The following is a 16,433-nucleotide window of genomic DNA, read 5'->3' on the forward strand; positions in this document are numbered from 1 at the left end:
TGGTTGCATTTTCGAATCCTAATTTTTTAAATCTTGGATCCAATAAAGTTGGCATTGTCAGGCCACCTGCTGACTCCAAAGAACTCATGTGGTCCCTCAGACAAGTCGAACAAGGTTGTCCCCCAGCTGCCTCGCAATGGTGGATGCATTCATTGTGTGCATCTTGTTTGTTATTGCATGATGCAACATCTTCATGAGAGGTATCACTTTTGAGGAGGATACCCTCTTCTCAGCAGAAACCTCAACTGTTGCTTGGTGGAATGGGGCGAGTACACTCAGAGTGTTGTTCACAGAGTCATACTCAGCTGCTGTAAGGGGGGTAATGTCTGTTTTCAGTGAGGCCAGGGCTGCCCCCACTGGCTCTCTTAGCTCATACAGCCGCTGCAACATAAGGAATGTGCTGTTCCAACGCGTGTCTACCTCTATTATCATTTTGTAGGGCTGCCTTCCCATCTGCTCCTGCACTTGGACCAGTCGCTCTTTCGCAGTAGTGCTTGTGCGGAAGAGGGTCACCAACCTCCTACATTTCTGCCTTTATTCATTTAGTCCTTCCACATCATCGAAGGACTTGTGAACAATAAGGTTTATTGTGTGAGCAATGCATATTGCATGCCTCACATTTAGCTGTCTCACACAAGCGTTCATGTTTGATGCGCCATCAGTGACAAGACACTTCACCTTATCTCTGATGCCCCACTCCTCCATGAGCTGTACATGCCCCGCTGCAAGGTTTTCTGCTGTATGGGCCTTTGGAAAATGTTGCACCCCAAGCAGAGTAGTGCAGAGCTGGTCTTCATCGTCAATGAAATGGCACGTCACTGCCAGGTAGGCGTCCATATTGATGGACGTCCACATGTCAGACGTGAGACTGACAGCCACAGCCTTCTGGACCTGCTCTCTGGCCTTCTCCTTGGCCTCATGATATTTTATATCCACCATTGCTTTCAGAGCTCAGGGCGAAAAGAAGAGCTGTTATGATGACCAACATAAAAATGACCACATTGGCTCTGTTCACACACCTTTCTACTGGGGAGAATATAGTTGGGATCCATTAGGTGCATGAGCTCCCTGAAGCCCACATCCTCCACAACGGAGAACGGCTGGGAGTCCTTGATGATCATGTTGACCACAGCCTCATCCACCATTGCTTTTCTGGAACCTGTAACAGTTATCAATTAACAGTGATGCTGGTGTGTTGTAGGAGCTGAACACGAGATTTTGACAACATGCAAAAAAATATCTGATGGTACTTTGGCTTGTATCCGGCCTGTTGGCAGGCTGGGCATGCTCATGCAGTGCTCTGTAATGGCGAAGCATGGAGGAAGTGTTGTTGCTGTATGTTAGCTGTTTATCACACAGCAAGCACCTCACCTTTAAGGAAGTCATACATATTAGGACTGATAGTTCAGTGTATAGCGAGTATACAATATTCACTATTTTATGTATATCATTACACATACAAACCTTATTATGATCAGTCAACTCAAAATACTCCCATACAGGTGAGGACTTCCTCTTTCTTGCTGGCTCCATCTTTGTGAAAAGGAATTTGTGGCAAAACAAACAAAAATGGAACTGGCAGGAATGTTAATGCTCCTACAGTGCTTTGTAGTAAAATCACGCTTAACATATACATGCACCATCACATGAATAAATCATTCCACAACACCAGTGTTTATTTTTTCAACTCATTTTATTAATGATACACAAAACAGTTGTACATATTTCACTTAAACATGTTATCTTTAAGAATGAGTAACACAACACTGCTGTCAAACTGTGGCTTCCCAGTGACGTCTTTACATACATGAGTCAAAGTAGAGTGTATGTGACTGAAGAAAGTGACAGAAGTTGCACATATATACTCAGGAGTGACATTTACAAACATAATAACTGACATACACACAAACAAACACAAACCAGTGTAAAAGGAAAGAAAAATATATATCTCACATCAAAGCCCTACAGTGGGGGAAATGATCTACACTACTCCTTCTACTTCTCCTACTCTCCTGCTACTGCTACTCTTATTCTGACAAACTCTCTCCAACTCTCACTAACTCTCTCTCGCTAACTCTCTCCAACTGTCTCCAACTCTCTCTAACTCTCACTTACTCTCTCCAACTCTTCTCACCATAAACGCCTACAACACCCACAGCGTGCCTCGAGGTTTGAAGCGTTTTATTGGGAAGTGATACGGTGAACGAACCAATGACGTGATCTGTCCAAACCGAGGCCTCGTTTGTCATCGGTTACGTCATTTTCCGGAATCGATACAGGCCTCGAAGCGCGGCTTCATTTGACACGCCCACTTTTACTCGAGACAAGCCTCAATGCCTCAGTTCATTTGTCCCATCACTAGTTAGGGAGGTAAGTTCTTGTTATTTGGTTTGTCTGGGTTGCTTAGGTAAGATTTATTGTTTTCTAGACAGGGACCTTTTTGTTTGTTATTTTGGCCTTAGTCCACCCTGAAGCCTAGGCCTCAGTTCAACTGTTTTGTAGTACTTTATCCTACTTTTGTAAATAAATCATTCTTTTTTTGTATACAACGCTAAAAATCGTTTGTGGTCACTTGGGACTTGGGGAAGATGAGGCCTTATCATGTTATGTCCTAGGCCCCCTAGACTGGGGCATAACACTGATAATTATTCACATTTCTTGCTTAATAATTGTTGTTTGGATGTTTGGGGGACGTAAAATGCAATTTAATCGCTGCTTATGGCTTTATAGATGCCTTTTTTGGCACAACTGCATAATAATGCTTCACATCTGGGTAGAATAGAGCATGTGATTATAGTTTTGTCCACTAGAGGGCCCTCAAGGATCATTTTCAGCACCAGAGCTCAAGTGACAGCCTGTGTTTGCTTCTCCTGATATTACCCTGACCATGAAGTAAATTGACTGGGTCTTTAAAGATAATTTTTTTCCTGACAGACTATCCATGTCTCCTCTTTCTAACCCTAACCACATTGTTGTACAGCCCTAAACCTAAGATCAGTGTTTACCTGCTAATTGTTTTCCCTAAACCTAACCCTAAATCATAATAATTATTATGCCTAACCCTAAATTTAGATCTATAATTGGCTGGCTTAATCTCTAAATATTAATTTAAAATAACTATTTGATTAATGCCTAAACCTAACTTATACTAATGTTAAATAAAAAACTAATTCCTGTTAAATCTAAATTAAAATTGTATTCCTGGTCTCAGCAGAACCTAATGACTTGTTGGTGTGTGTGGACCGTGCCTTTGCTCTGCCGCCCCCCGTGGGTGGTAGGGCACAACCATTTCTCAACTTTCCCTTAACCTAACACTAACCCTTACCCTTACCCCTAACCCTTACCATAAAATCCATGACCTTGACCTCTCTCGCTCCAGCTCGCTCCACCCTAACCCTTACCCACATAGGAGTGCACCTGAGAGTGACAGACATACCATACCATACCACAACCACTGATTCCACTTACAGGACAACACATAGACACACACACACACACACACACAACACTCCACTTACTCACCCACCTGATGCAGAAACCAGACACATCGCTAAACAAATTTTCAAACTCATTCAAGCTACACATCACAAACATATTATGGACACAGTTTCAACCGGCACATTCCCACCAGGGATGAACAGACAAATACATTGGTTAACAGATTTCATTAAACCATCCACACCCACTACAGCCACATAGAACAAGATACATAACAACACAACCCGCTGGATGAAAAATACAATGCTTATCCTACAGGTCCACTATTAAACAACCATAACCTCTCTTCTTTCCACACCCCGTAACCACCTGGCCCTTCAAATTGCCACTGGTTGGGCCAGGAAGCGCTACGGCCCCAGGCTGATGCAGCAAACACTGCATTCAGTCCACCACAAACTACAGACTAGACCAGAACCACCCTCCATACTGTCCCCCCACCCCAGCACCGAAGCAGAAATAACCTGGACCTTACCCTTTCCACAATCCCCGAAGAAGAAATTCATTTCCCCAACCTATCACCATCCCAGGCTCCTCAGAGACTTTCCATCTACCAAGGGACCGGCTCAACCACTGCTACACAAGAAAACTCACCGTCCACTCCAACCACACGTTACCAACCAAACCTAGACCAGAGAACCCCCACCTACGTCACACGACAGACTTCTTCCCTTCAAACCGTAAACCAGTCCAGAAACCAGCTGGACGCACAGGCCCCATCATACCTCTGCACCGGCCTAAGCATTAAATCACTCGGCAAACCAACCCCTGAACCTACCACCCACATCATTAACCCTGCAACAGAACCCAACCCAGCACCTGCCACCTCTACCCCACTGCCCCAGAGGACGAAGAAGGTCACCTGGGGCCCCATATCCCCCATATTCCCCCTAACCCCACCTCCCAGCCGAAGTTACTGACCACACAGCCCCCCTTCACCCCCGCCAACATAAATCACACCCAGGTAGGTTAAGGCCCAGATCCACACCTCCAACCCACCTGACCGGAAACCCACACAGACCCCGGAACTTATATCAATCTCACTCAATAGCACCACCAATGTATCACTATAATCCCAGATAAGGTCTCTCCATTTTCCTCCCAAACGGATGATGCTGGCGTCCCGGCCCATTCGGCGGTGCAGTTGTCCCCACCCCCCCTAAAACACACACATGTGGAGCAACTTTGACAACCGGGTCCGTTGAAGTCTATTCAGACCAAAACACCCCTACTGAGCCCTCCACTCATAAACCCAGGGGGACTACACTGCCCGCCGAGGAAGTCCTGGATGTTGGCTCATCAGCATCCCCGGTCCCCCATGACAGTGTTCCCCCATCATCGCCTCCCCCCTCCCCAACAGAATAACATCACAACAATTAACAACAACATGGTCACTCACTTCCAATTTCTCACTGAAATACCCCATGACACTTTTATGACAGAAAAAGACAACATTCACTCCCCCAAGACAGCCAAACTCATCTTCAACAACTGGTGTGCGCAATTAAATTTATAATATCACCCGAAACCAAACTGGCCCCCGACTCAACAACATCTGCAACCTCTCCACATTATTCACCCCCTCACAGACACAACGGCAGCTCTTGGAGAGGGGTTTATCATTCATTCCACGCCCAACAACCTACGACTGGGAGGAACTTCAAAGGGACCTACACAAATATCACAGACGAATCAAACTACTTGACTACTTCCACCCACACTCCGACTTCACACCCTCACAGTTCTCCCACCCCTCACACTGGGAACCAGACTGGACCACCCTCAACAAAAAAACACACACACTCATACATACAGACAGGAAAACACTGCAGCGCTTTCGGCCCCCGACAGACGTCCCAGACAATCTGTCGGTGGCCGAACGCAAAGCCCTCACAATACTCAAAAATAACCCAAATATTATAATAAAACCAGCGGACAAGGGCTCCAAAATTGTAATCATGGACAGAAAACAATACCGGACAGAAGCATACAGACAACTACACAATACAAAATACTATAAACCCCTTGACAGCACCATTCAGCCCCAGACTCGGACCAAACTCCGGACCATTATTCAGACCCTATACAATAAAAAAATTCATCTCATCCAAACAAAGATTTTACTTCTTCAGACTAGAACACCCTCGACCCCGCTATTTTTACCTACTGCCAAAAATACACAAGGAACCCCAGACCTGGACAATTCCCTTTGCAGTTCCTCCCGGCAGACCCATTGTCTCAGATTTCAACAGCACCACCTACAAAATCACAGAATACATCGACCACTTTCTTGGACCCCTCTCCACCACACACCCCAGTTACATCAAGGACACCTACCACTTCCTGGAGATAGTTAGATCCATGGCTGTCCCCCATAGGCACATCTCTTCACAATAGACATCAGTAACCTCTACACCAACATCAACACCACCCTGGGCTTGCAAGTCATCTCCTCCATGTTCAATAAACACCCTGACAAAGACCGACCCGACCAAGAATTATTACAACTACTGGAACTCTGCCTCAATAACAATGACTTTCTGTTCAATAACCACTTTTACCTTCAGGTCCACGGGACAGCCATGGGTCAACAATTTGCACCATCATATGCCAACCTTTACATGAGCGAGTGAGAGCGAGAAGCACTGGCCAAGTGTCCCCTGCAACCCACCCTATAAATCCGCTTCCTGGACGACATTTTTGGTATCTGGCCCCATGACATCACTCACTTCCCAGAATTCATAAACATCCTGAACAACCACCACTCCTCCATAAAAATCACACATACCATAGACCCACACACAATCAACTACTTAGACACAACAGTATTTTTCCGGACTTTAAACACTACTTACAAAACAATAGAAACAAAAGTATATTTCAAACCCACAGACACACGCACTATTACACAAATCCAGTTATCACCCCAAACATACATTCAAAGGCATTGTCAAATCACAGCTTATCCGTTTTCACCGCATCTGCTCCATGTCATCAGACTTTCACCAGGCCACCAGTAACCTCTTCCACAGTCTCCGCAACAGAGGGTACTCAAAACGCTTCCTGAGAACTGTCAAATCCACGACCTTGGCCTCTTTCGCTCCAGCTCGCACCACCCACCCACCCCAGGTCACTGGCTCCGGACTGCCTCCACCTCCTCCGCCTAAACCTAACCCCCTTCCCCCTTACTCCAACCAGAGTCCTTATCCTACCCCCATCCCCCACCCTAATCCTAACCTTAACCCTGGGATGGGGAGGGGGGTCTTTATCCCAACCCCCTCCCCCACCCTAACCCTAACCTCTCTACCCCTTCTCCCGTCACTGACCCCCAACCAAATCTTGTTCGGTTGGGTGCCAGTGCGGGTTCCCCCTACCCCAGCCCTTACCCTACCCCAGGGGCTTCCAAGCCCCTTCCTATCCTTAACCCTAACCTGGCTGGAGTTGGGGGCAGCCCGGACCCCGGACAGAAACCCCCGGACCACACACTGCAACCCGACCAGACTTTGACTACCCGACTTATAACTTTTATTTCTACCTTCTCCGATAGAACCACAGGACTCCAACGGACCATCAAAATTAACTTTTCCATTTTACAGCAGCAACCAGCCTTTTACAGTCACAGACCCATCTCAGCCTACAGAAGAAACCGGAATCTACACAACATACTCACACAATCCAAATTCTCCGATCACATACCCCAACCTTATTCAGAACACTCCACCCACTACAAACACAGAAAATTCATCCACAATCCGCAAAGCACGACAGCACATCCAATACTGGGCACTTTTTCTCTCAACACCATAAACGTCATTTACATCATCACACATCACAAACCAGCCGGACGCACAGGCCCCATCATACCTCTGCACCGGCCTAAGCATCAAATCACTCGGCAACCCACCCCTGAACCTACCACCCACATCATTAACCCTGCAACAGAACCCAACCCAGCACCTGCCACCTCTACCCCACTGCCCCAGAGGACGAAGAAGGTCACCTGGGGCCCCATATCCCCCATATTCCCCCTAACCCCACCTCCCAGCCGAAGTTACTGACCACACAGCCCCCCTTCACCCCCGCCAACATAAATCACACCCAGGTAGGTTAAGGCCCAGATCCACACCTCCAACCCACCTGACCGGAAACCCACACAGACCCCGGAACTTATATCAATCTCACTCAATAGCACCACCAATGTATCACTATAATCCCAGATAAGGTCTCTCCATTTTCCTCCCAAACGGATGATGCTGGCGTCCCGGACCATTCGGCGGTGCAGTTGTCCCCACACCCCCTAAAACACACACATGTGGAGCAACTTTGACAACCGGGTCCGTTGAAGTCTATTCAGACCAAAACACCCCTACTGAGCCCTCCACTCATAAACCCAGGGGGACTACACTGCCCGCCGAGGAAGTCCTGGATGTTGGCTCATCAGCATCCCCGGTCCCCCATGACAGTGTTCCCCCATCATCGCCTCCCCCCTCCCCAACAGAATAACATCACAACAATTAACAACAACATGGTCACTCACTTCCAATTTCTCACTGAAATACCCCATGACACTTTTATGACAGAAAAAGACAACATTCACTCCCCCAAGACAGCCAAACTCATCTTCAACAACTGGTGTGCGCAATTAAATTTATAATATCACCCGAAACCAAACTGGCCCCCGACTCAACAACATCTGCAACCTCTCCACATTATTCACCCCCTCACAGACACAACGGCAGCTCTTGGAGAGGGGTTTATCATTCATTCCACGCCCAACAACCTACGACTGGGAGGAACTTCAAAGGGACCTACACAAATATCACAGACGAATCAAACTACTTGACTACTTCCACCCACACTCCGACTTCACACCCTCACAGTTCTCCCACCCCTCACACTGGGAACCAGACTGGACCACCCTCAACAAAAAAACACACACACTCATACATACAGACAGGAAAACACTGCAGCGCTTTCGGCCCCCGACAGACGTCCCAGACAATCTGTCGGTGGCCGAACGCAAAGCCCTCACAATACTCAAAAATAACCCAAATATTATAATAAAACCAGCGGACAAGGGCTCCAAAATTGTAATCATGGACAGAAAACAATACCGGACAGAAGCATACAGACAACTACACAATACAAAATACTATAAACCCCTTGACAGCACCATTCAGCCCCAGACTCGGACCAAACTCCGGACCATTATTCAGACCCTATACAATAAAAAAATTCATCTCATCCAAACAAAGATTTTACTTCTTCAGACTAGAACACCCTCGACCCCGCTATTTTTACCTACTGCCAAAAATACACAAGGAACCCCAGACCTGGACAATTCCCTTTGCAGTTCCTCCCGGCAGACCCATTGTCTCAGATTTCAACAGCACCACCTACAAAATCACAGAATACATCGACCACTTTCTTGGACCCCTCTCCACCACACACCCCAGTTACATCAAGGACACCTACCACTTCCTGGAGATAGTTAGATCCATGGCTGTCCCCCATAGGCACATCTCTTCACAATAGACATCAGTAACCTCTACACCAACATCAACACCACCCTGGGCTTGCAAGTCATCTCCTCCATGTTCAATAAACACCCTGACAAAGACCGACCCGACCAAGAATTATTACAACTACTGGAACTCTGCCTCAATAACAATGACTTTCTGTTCAATAACCACTTTTACCTTCAGGTCCACGGGACAGCCATGGGTCAACAATTTGCACCATCATATGCCAACCTTTACATGAGCGAGTGAGAGCGAGAAGCACTGGCCAAGTGTCCCCTGCAACCCACCCTATAAATCCGCTTCCTGGACGACATTTTTGGTATCTGGCCCCATGACATCACTCACTTCCCAGAATTCATAAACATCCTGAACAACCACCATTCCTCCATAAAAATCACACATACCATAGACCCACACACAATCAACTACTTAGACACAACAGTATTTTTCCGGACTTTAAACACTACTTACAAAACAATAGAAACAAAAGTATATTTCAAACCCACAGACACACGCACTATTACACAAATCCAGTTATCACCTCAAACATACATTCAAAGGCATTGTCAAATCACAGCTTATCCGTTTTCACCGCATCTGCTCCATGTCATCAGATTTTCACCAGGCCACCAGTAACCTCTTCCACAGTCTCCGCAACAGAGGGTACTCAAAACGCTTCCTGAGAACTGTCAAATCCACGACCTTGGCCTCTTTCGCTCCAGCTCGCTCCACCCACCCACCCCAGGTCACTGGCTCCGGACTGCCTCCACCTCCTCCGCCTAAACCTAACCCCCTTCCCCCTTACTCCAACCAGAGTCCTTATCCTACCCCCATCCCCCACCCTAATCCTAACCTTAACCCTGGGATGGGGAGGGGGGTCTTTATCCCAACCCCCTCCCCCACCCTAACCCTAACCTCTCTACCCCTTCTCCCGTCACTGACCCCCAACCAAATCTTGTTCGGTTGGGGGCCAGTGCGGGTTCCCCCTACCCCAGCCCTTACCCTAACCCAGGGGCTTCCAAGCCCCTTCCTATCCTTAACCCTAACCTGGCTGGAGTTGGGGGCAGCCCGGACCCCGGACAGAAACCCCCGGACCACACACTGCAACCCGACCAGACTTTGACTACCCGACTTATAACTTTTATTTCTACCTTCTCCGATAGAACCACAGGACTCCAACGGACCATCAAAATTAACTTTTCCATTTTACAGCAACAACCAGCCTTTTACAGTCACAGACCCATCTCAGCCTACAGAAGAAACCGGAATCTACACAACATACTCACACAATCCAAATTCTCCGATCACATACCCCAACCTTATTCAGAACACTCCACCCACTACAAACACAGAAAATTCATCCACAATCCGCAAAGCACGACAGCACATCCAATACTGGGCACTTTTTCTCTCAACACCATAAACGTCATTTACATCATCACATGCAAAACCTGCAATAAATACTACATAGGCGAAACACAACACTCCATACTCACCCGTTTAAAGCAACACCTTTACAATATTGGGGAGGGCAGACGTCAGACTCCACTTGTCAGCCATTTCCATCTCATCATCTCCGGCTTGGAAAATAACAAGCACTGGACCATCGGGCAGAGAAAGAGGGCGGAAAGGATTTGGATTCACAGGTTGGGGACCACCACGCCAGGGGGTCTTAATGCAGATTAGACCACATCTTACTGCCTCCCCCTGACGTGGTCATCCCCTCTTGACCCACTTTTTACGGCCATTTGGGGCTCTGGAATCCCCAGAGTTTTAAACATATGCCTGTTTTAACATAACTTTCACTCCCTCCCTTAGGCAGGACGGCATCAAACCCAACCACCCTCCTTTTTTCTTTTAACACTCATGCCTTTAAAACCAGCGCTTCCTTTACTTTGATCTTAGCTCTTGGAGAGGGGTCTATCATTCATTCCACACCCAACAACTTACGACTGGGAGGAACTTCAAAGGGACCTACACAAGTATCACAGACGAATAAATCTACTGGACTACTTCCACCCACACTCCGACTTCACACCCTCACAGTTCTCCCACCCCTCACACTGGGAACCAGACTGGACCACCCTCAACAACTAAACACACACACTCATACATACAGACAGAAAAACATTACAGCGCTTTCGGCCCCCGACAAACGTCTCAGACAATCTGTCGGAGGCCGAACGCAAAGCACTTACACAACTCAAAAATAACCCAAATATTATAATAAAACCAGCGGACAAGGGCTCCAAAATCATTATCATGGACAGACAGCAATACCAGACAGAGGCATATAGACAATTACATAACACAAAATACTACAAACCCCTTGACAGCACCATTCAGCCCCAGACACAGACCAAACTCCGGACCATCATTCAGACTTTATACAATAAAAAATTCATTTCATCCAAGCAGAGATACTACTTCTTCGGACCAGAAAAACCCCGACCCCGCTATTTTTATTTACTACCAAAAATACACAAGGAACCCCAGACCTGGACAATTCCCTTTGAGGTTCCTTCTGGCAGACCCATTGTCTCAGACTGCAACAGCACAACCTACAAAATTACAGAATACATCTACCACTTTCTCAGGACCCCTCTCCACCACACACCCCAGCTACATCAAGGACACCTATCACTTTCTGGAAATAATTAGATCCATGGCTGTCCCCCACCAGGCACATCTGTTCACAATAGACATCAGTAACCTTTACACAAACATCAACACCACCCTGGGCCTGCAAGTCATTTCCACCATCTTCAAGAAACATCCAGACAAAGACAGACCCGACCAAGAAATACTACAATTACTGGTCCTCTGTATCAACAACAATGACTTTCTGTTTAATAACAAATTCTATCTTCAGGTCCACGGGACAGCCATGGGTCAACGATTTGCACCATCTTACGCACATCTATACATGAGCGAGTGGGAGCGAGAAGCACTGGCCAAGTGTCCCCTGCAACCCATCGTATACCTCCGCTTCCTGGATGACATCTTTGGTATCTGGCCCCATGACATCACTCACTTTCCACAATTCATTAACATTTTGAACAACCACCACCCCTCCATAAAAATCACACATACCATAGACCCTCACACAATCAATTTCCTAGACACAACAGTATTTTTTCAGGTCAGCGATGATGCTATTGATGAACTGTGCAATTTTTCTGATGTCACATGGGAGGGTCCATTCAAAGTGGCCAAAGGTTGGGCCCGCAGGAACCTGGGTCGAAGGTTACAATATGAGACTCTTGAATACTGTGAAATATACCTCACAGCCAATGTGGTGCAACTCTCACCTTCATCCACACAGGCCGCAGCAACATCTCCTCCTCCTCCTCCTGCCTCGCCTCGCCCTCCTCCTCCTGCCTCGCCTCGTCCCCTTCCTCCTCCTCGTCCTCCTCCTGCAGCAATAGCCACAGCAGTGGCCACAAAGACAGACTGGAACACCACTACCACCAGACAGGAGTTCACTCTGCCTCCACCCACGTTTCTCGCCTCCCGGACGGACAGCCCTCTTCCTCCTCCTCCTCCTCTCTCTTCCAGTCTCTCTCTCTCTCCCACAGAGGGCAGTGACCAGACGGAGGGAAACCAACACCACAGAGAGCGCCGTGGTTACTACAACGCCAGCTGAACCAGCCTCATCGCTCACTCCTCACCCTGTTTTGCCACACAATCCATGTGTCGTCCACAGAGACCCCACAGAGATCCTACTATGAGTGACATCACGCCAGCAGACCGAGACAGAATGAGAGATTAGAAGCCTTTATTCCCAGGCTCACACCTATTCGGAGCCAATCGCCAGCCCGGCGATGCTCCGCCTCTGCGTCTGACCTGTGGAGCACCTTCCATGGCTTTTCTACCCCTGAAATATCGCCTGCACCATGCTTTTTATGAGGACATGAATGTTAATTCTGAACCACTACCTTTCATTTCAAAATCAGCTTGGACTCCCCCTTAAATCAGTTTACCCCCCCACATCTCTGAACTAATCAAATTAGATGCACAAGTCTTTGAATATTCTTTTTAAAAACTGAGCATTGAACCAAATTTATCGCACAACGAGGGTCTAGCTCTGAAGGAGCTCATTAATAGGAACGATATTGTGATTAAACCAGCTGACAAGGGGAGTGTGGTGGTGGTGATGGACAGAGAGCAGTACCTGTGGGAAGGCAATAGAGAGCTACGTGACACCAAATATTATTCTTCCTTGAAAAAATCTTTGTATTTAGAAACTGTCCCTCTGGTCATAAGAATCGTTCAGAAACTATAGGACAAGAAATGTATTAATGCTAAACAGAGAAATGATTTGATATTATTCACGATCGACGTGGATTGCCTGTATACTAATATTGACATCCAGGAAGGCATTCAGACTGTGAGAAACACTTTATAAGTTTCATGACAAAAAGAGACCAGATAAGGAGCTTCTGCAATTATTGGAAATTAATTTCATGAGAAACGACTTTGTGTTTGATGGCCAGTTTTTTCTGCAGGTAAAAGGGACAGCTATGGGCAAGAACTTTGCCCCTGCTTATGCAGATATTTTCATGACTGAGTGGGAGATGGCCGCACTAGAAAAATGCAGTAAAAAACCACTTCACTATTATAGGTATTTAGATGACATCTGGGGTATTTGGACATATTCGGAGCAGGAATTTAACACGTTTTTTGACACCCTAAACAACCATAATCCCTCTATTAAATTAAAATTCACCATTGATCATAATTCTATTAATTTCTTGGATACAACAACATTTAAAGGTCCCACTTTCACACAACACAATAGACTAGATATTAAGGTTTATTTCAAGGAAAAAGACACACATGCATTATTACACAAAAGTAGCTTTCACCCAAAACACACATTTGCAGGTTTGATTAAGTCACAATTACTTGCTTACAACTACATCATCAGGGGAGAGCACGGACGCAGTACCCCACTAGCAAAAATTATGCAGTCAAGATTCCCAAGTTTGGGGAATTTGCAGGGGTCAGCACAACCAGAGTGCAATGGCTGAGCCTCGCCCTGGGTGAACCACCTTCTTGATCATGGTATCTCCCCTGCCAGGTAATACTGAGGTGTACTTGCCAAGCACTGGGTGGCTGTTCCCAGACACAGCTCTTGGCTTGGCTGATGGTGCAGGAAATGGATGGTCCCAGAGTCCAATGCCCTGACTCAGGTGCTCGTTAATGCTGTGCTGTGTTCAACTTCAACCTCCAGCACACATTGGAGAGGAAACACTCAACCTTTTTTACTGGCATACCTGGCTGTCAATTTCCTATAGACTTACGGTGCCCTGGGAAGACCGCATTGAGGAAGCCAATGAGAGGAAATGCGCTAAGTACCAGGAACTGGTGGAGGAGTGCAAGGCGAGAGGCTGGAGAACCTTTCATGAGCCTATAGAAGTCGGCTGCAGAGGCTTTTAGGGCGTTCACTTTGTAAAGTCATCAGCCGTTTGGGTGTTACAGGGGCAGCCAAGAAGAGGGCCATCCAATCCGCGAGCGGAGCCGCAGAGAAGGCCACAAGGTGGCTTTGGATTAAGAGGGCTGATCCGTGGACTGCTACTGGGACGCAAGTCGGGACTTGATCAACCCCGACTGGGTCGCCTGCGCGAGGGTATATGATGTTGCAAGACCCGAAACACCCAATGATCCCAGGATACATCACTGAGGATGCGTCCCAGTGCATCCTAGAGATGTTTCTTGCACAGACAACAACTGGACATGACGGCACCAACAGCAGCTTACCCATCTCGGTGTAGCTTCCTAATACTGGAATAGAGTGTAGCAGGTAGTGGAGATAAAGGCTCAAGTGCAGTGTGTTCGAAAGGCTGACTTTTGAGCTCCTCCATGAACAGGGGTCCTTGCCTAGTCTATAAAAGGAGTCTGTGTCCCCAGCTTGTCACCTTATGGCCGTATCACCCTGAGCATGCCTGATCTTATCTGTTCTTGGAAGCTAAGCAGGGTTGGCCCTGGTTAGTATTTGGATGGGACACGCCTGTGAATAACAGGTGTTAGCTATTTACACTGCTGCTTCCTTACAAGAAACATGGGCTTGCAATTACGTTGACGCACGGGCACATGCACACGTTAACGTCCTTCTAGTTTCAGCCTTGCTTTGATTTTCACAGAAAAAAGAGAATGGTGCACCGTTCCTGGTGGCACTGCAATACCAGGTCAATGCAAGGAGTGAAGAGAGCAAGCCCCAGTTTTCACCTCCCAATGCTCAAAAATACATTTAATAATGAATCCCCATATAGAGGACATACTGTATGAGATATTAAACTGATAAGAACAGATACTACACTTGATCCTAGCCAAAAGACAGAGAAGCGATGGCCCACAAGTGTCTGGGGCCAACTCAAGATCTTGGCACACAAGTTACTAGTTGTGGTGCCATGTTTTTTAAGGGCGCATAACAAAGGCTACTGCTGATCACCTCCGCCCCAAGGTGATCTAAGTGTACCTCTGAGCACCACCAAAGCCCACCAAAAATAACTTAAACTCTTGAACGTTCCTCTCCACGGAAATCTTTAGTAAATGCTAATCTTTCCTCTTGTTTTGCAGAGGACAACGTTTCATCCAAAGATTCACAGAACCATGACCCTGCAGACTGCTGTGCATCTCTTTGGACCGGTCTCTGGAGTTGTTTGTGTCGCTTTTTAGGAGACTTTTTCTAATTACAAATACAGTTATGACTTCATCAAGCTCTGAGTGCAAACGGTCAATAAACCTCTTCAAGGCAGTCGTTGCATGTTGTGATTTTTTATTTAGAAATTGTTCAGAATAAGGCAGTAGAGGAGGCAATATAATGGAAACTGGAAGTCAATAAAGTAGCACCTTTTATGAAGTTATGCACTTGTCATTTTATTAACTGTAATAACATTTTTAAGTCATTATAGAGTGTGTGTGCAGTTCCAAAATCTGAGTATGAGTAAGAGCACATACTTCAGACAGCATGGAGTGATTTCACCAGGGGGCAAATACTCACTACTGTATATAGTAGGTTAAGTTTTTGAAATATTCAAAGTGAACACTTGAGTCACTGTGGACACTTGAGTCACTATGAACACTTGACTCACTGTGGAGGCTGGACTCACTGTGCACACTGGACTCACTGTGGACACTTGAGTAACTTTGGACGCTGGACTCACTGTGGACGCTTGAGTCACTGGGGACACTGGAGTCACTGTGGACGCTGGACTCAATCTGGACACTGGACTCTCTGTGGGTCACTGTGGACACTTGACTTACTGTGGACACTTGAGTCACTGTGGACACTTGACTCACTGTGGATGCTGTCCTTACTGTGAACACTTGAGTCACTGTGGACACTTCACTCACTTTGTATACTGGACTCACTGCAGACAGTGGAGTCACTGCGGATGCTGGACTCACTGT

The 16,433-nt window shown here is 46.8% G+C and overlaps 2 non-coding genes across 2 annotated transcripts; both read right to left on the reverse strand.

Moving 5' to 3' along the window:
- Window positions 1-13,944: 13,944 nt before the first annotated feature.
- LOC122762920 lies at window positions 13,945-14,108 on the reverse strand. The gene has a single exon (XR_006358787.1). It is a non-coding gene; the product is annotated as a U1 spliceosomal RNA (small nuclear RNA).
- Window positions 14,109-15,171: 1,063 nt separating this feature from the next.
- LOC122762921 lies at window positions 15,172-15,369 on the reverse strand. The gene has a single exon (XR_006358788.1). It is a non-coding gene; the product is annotated as a U2 spliceosomal RNA (small nuclear RNA).
- Window positions 15,370-16,433: the final 1,064 nt, after the last annotated feature.

The sequence above is a fragment of the Solea senegalensis genome, unplaced genomic scaffold (assembly GCF_019176455.1).
Source record: "Solea senegalensis isolate Sse05_10M unplaced genomic scaffold, IFAPA_SoseM_1 scf7180000016228, whole genome shotgun sequence".
Lineage (NCBI taxonomy): Eukaryota > Metazoa > Chordata > Actinopteri > Pleuronectiformes > Soleidae > Solea > Solea senegalensis.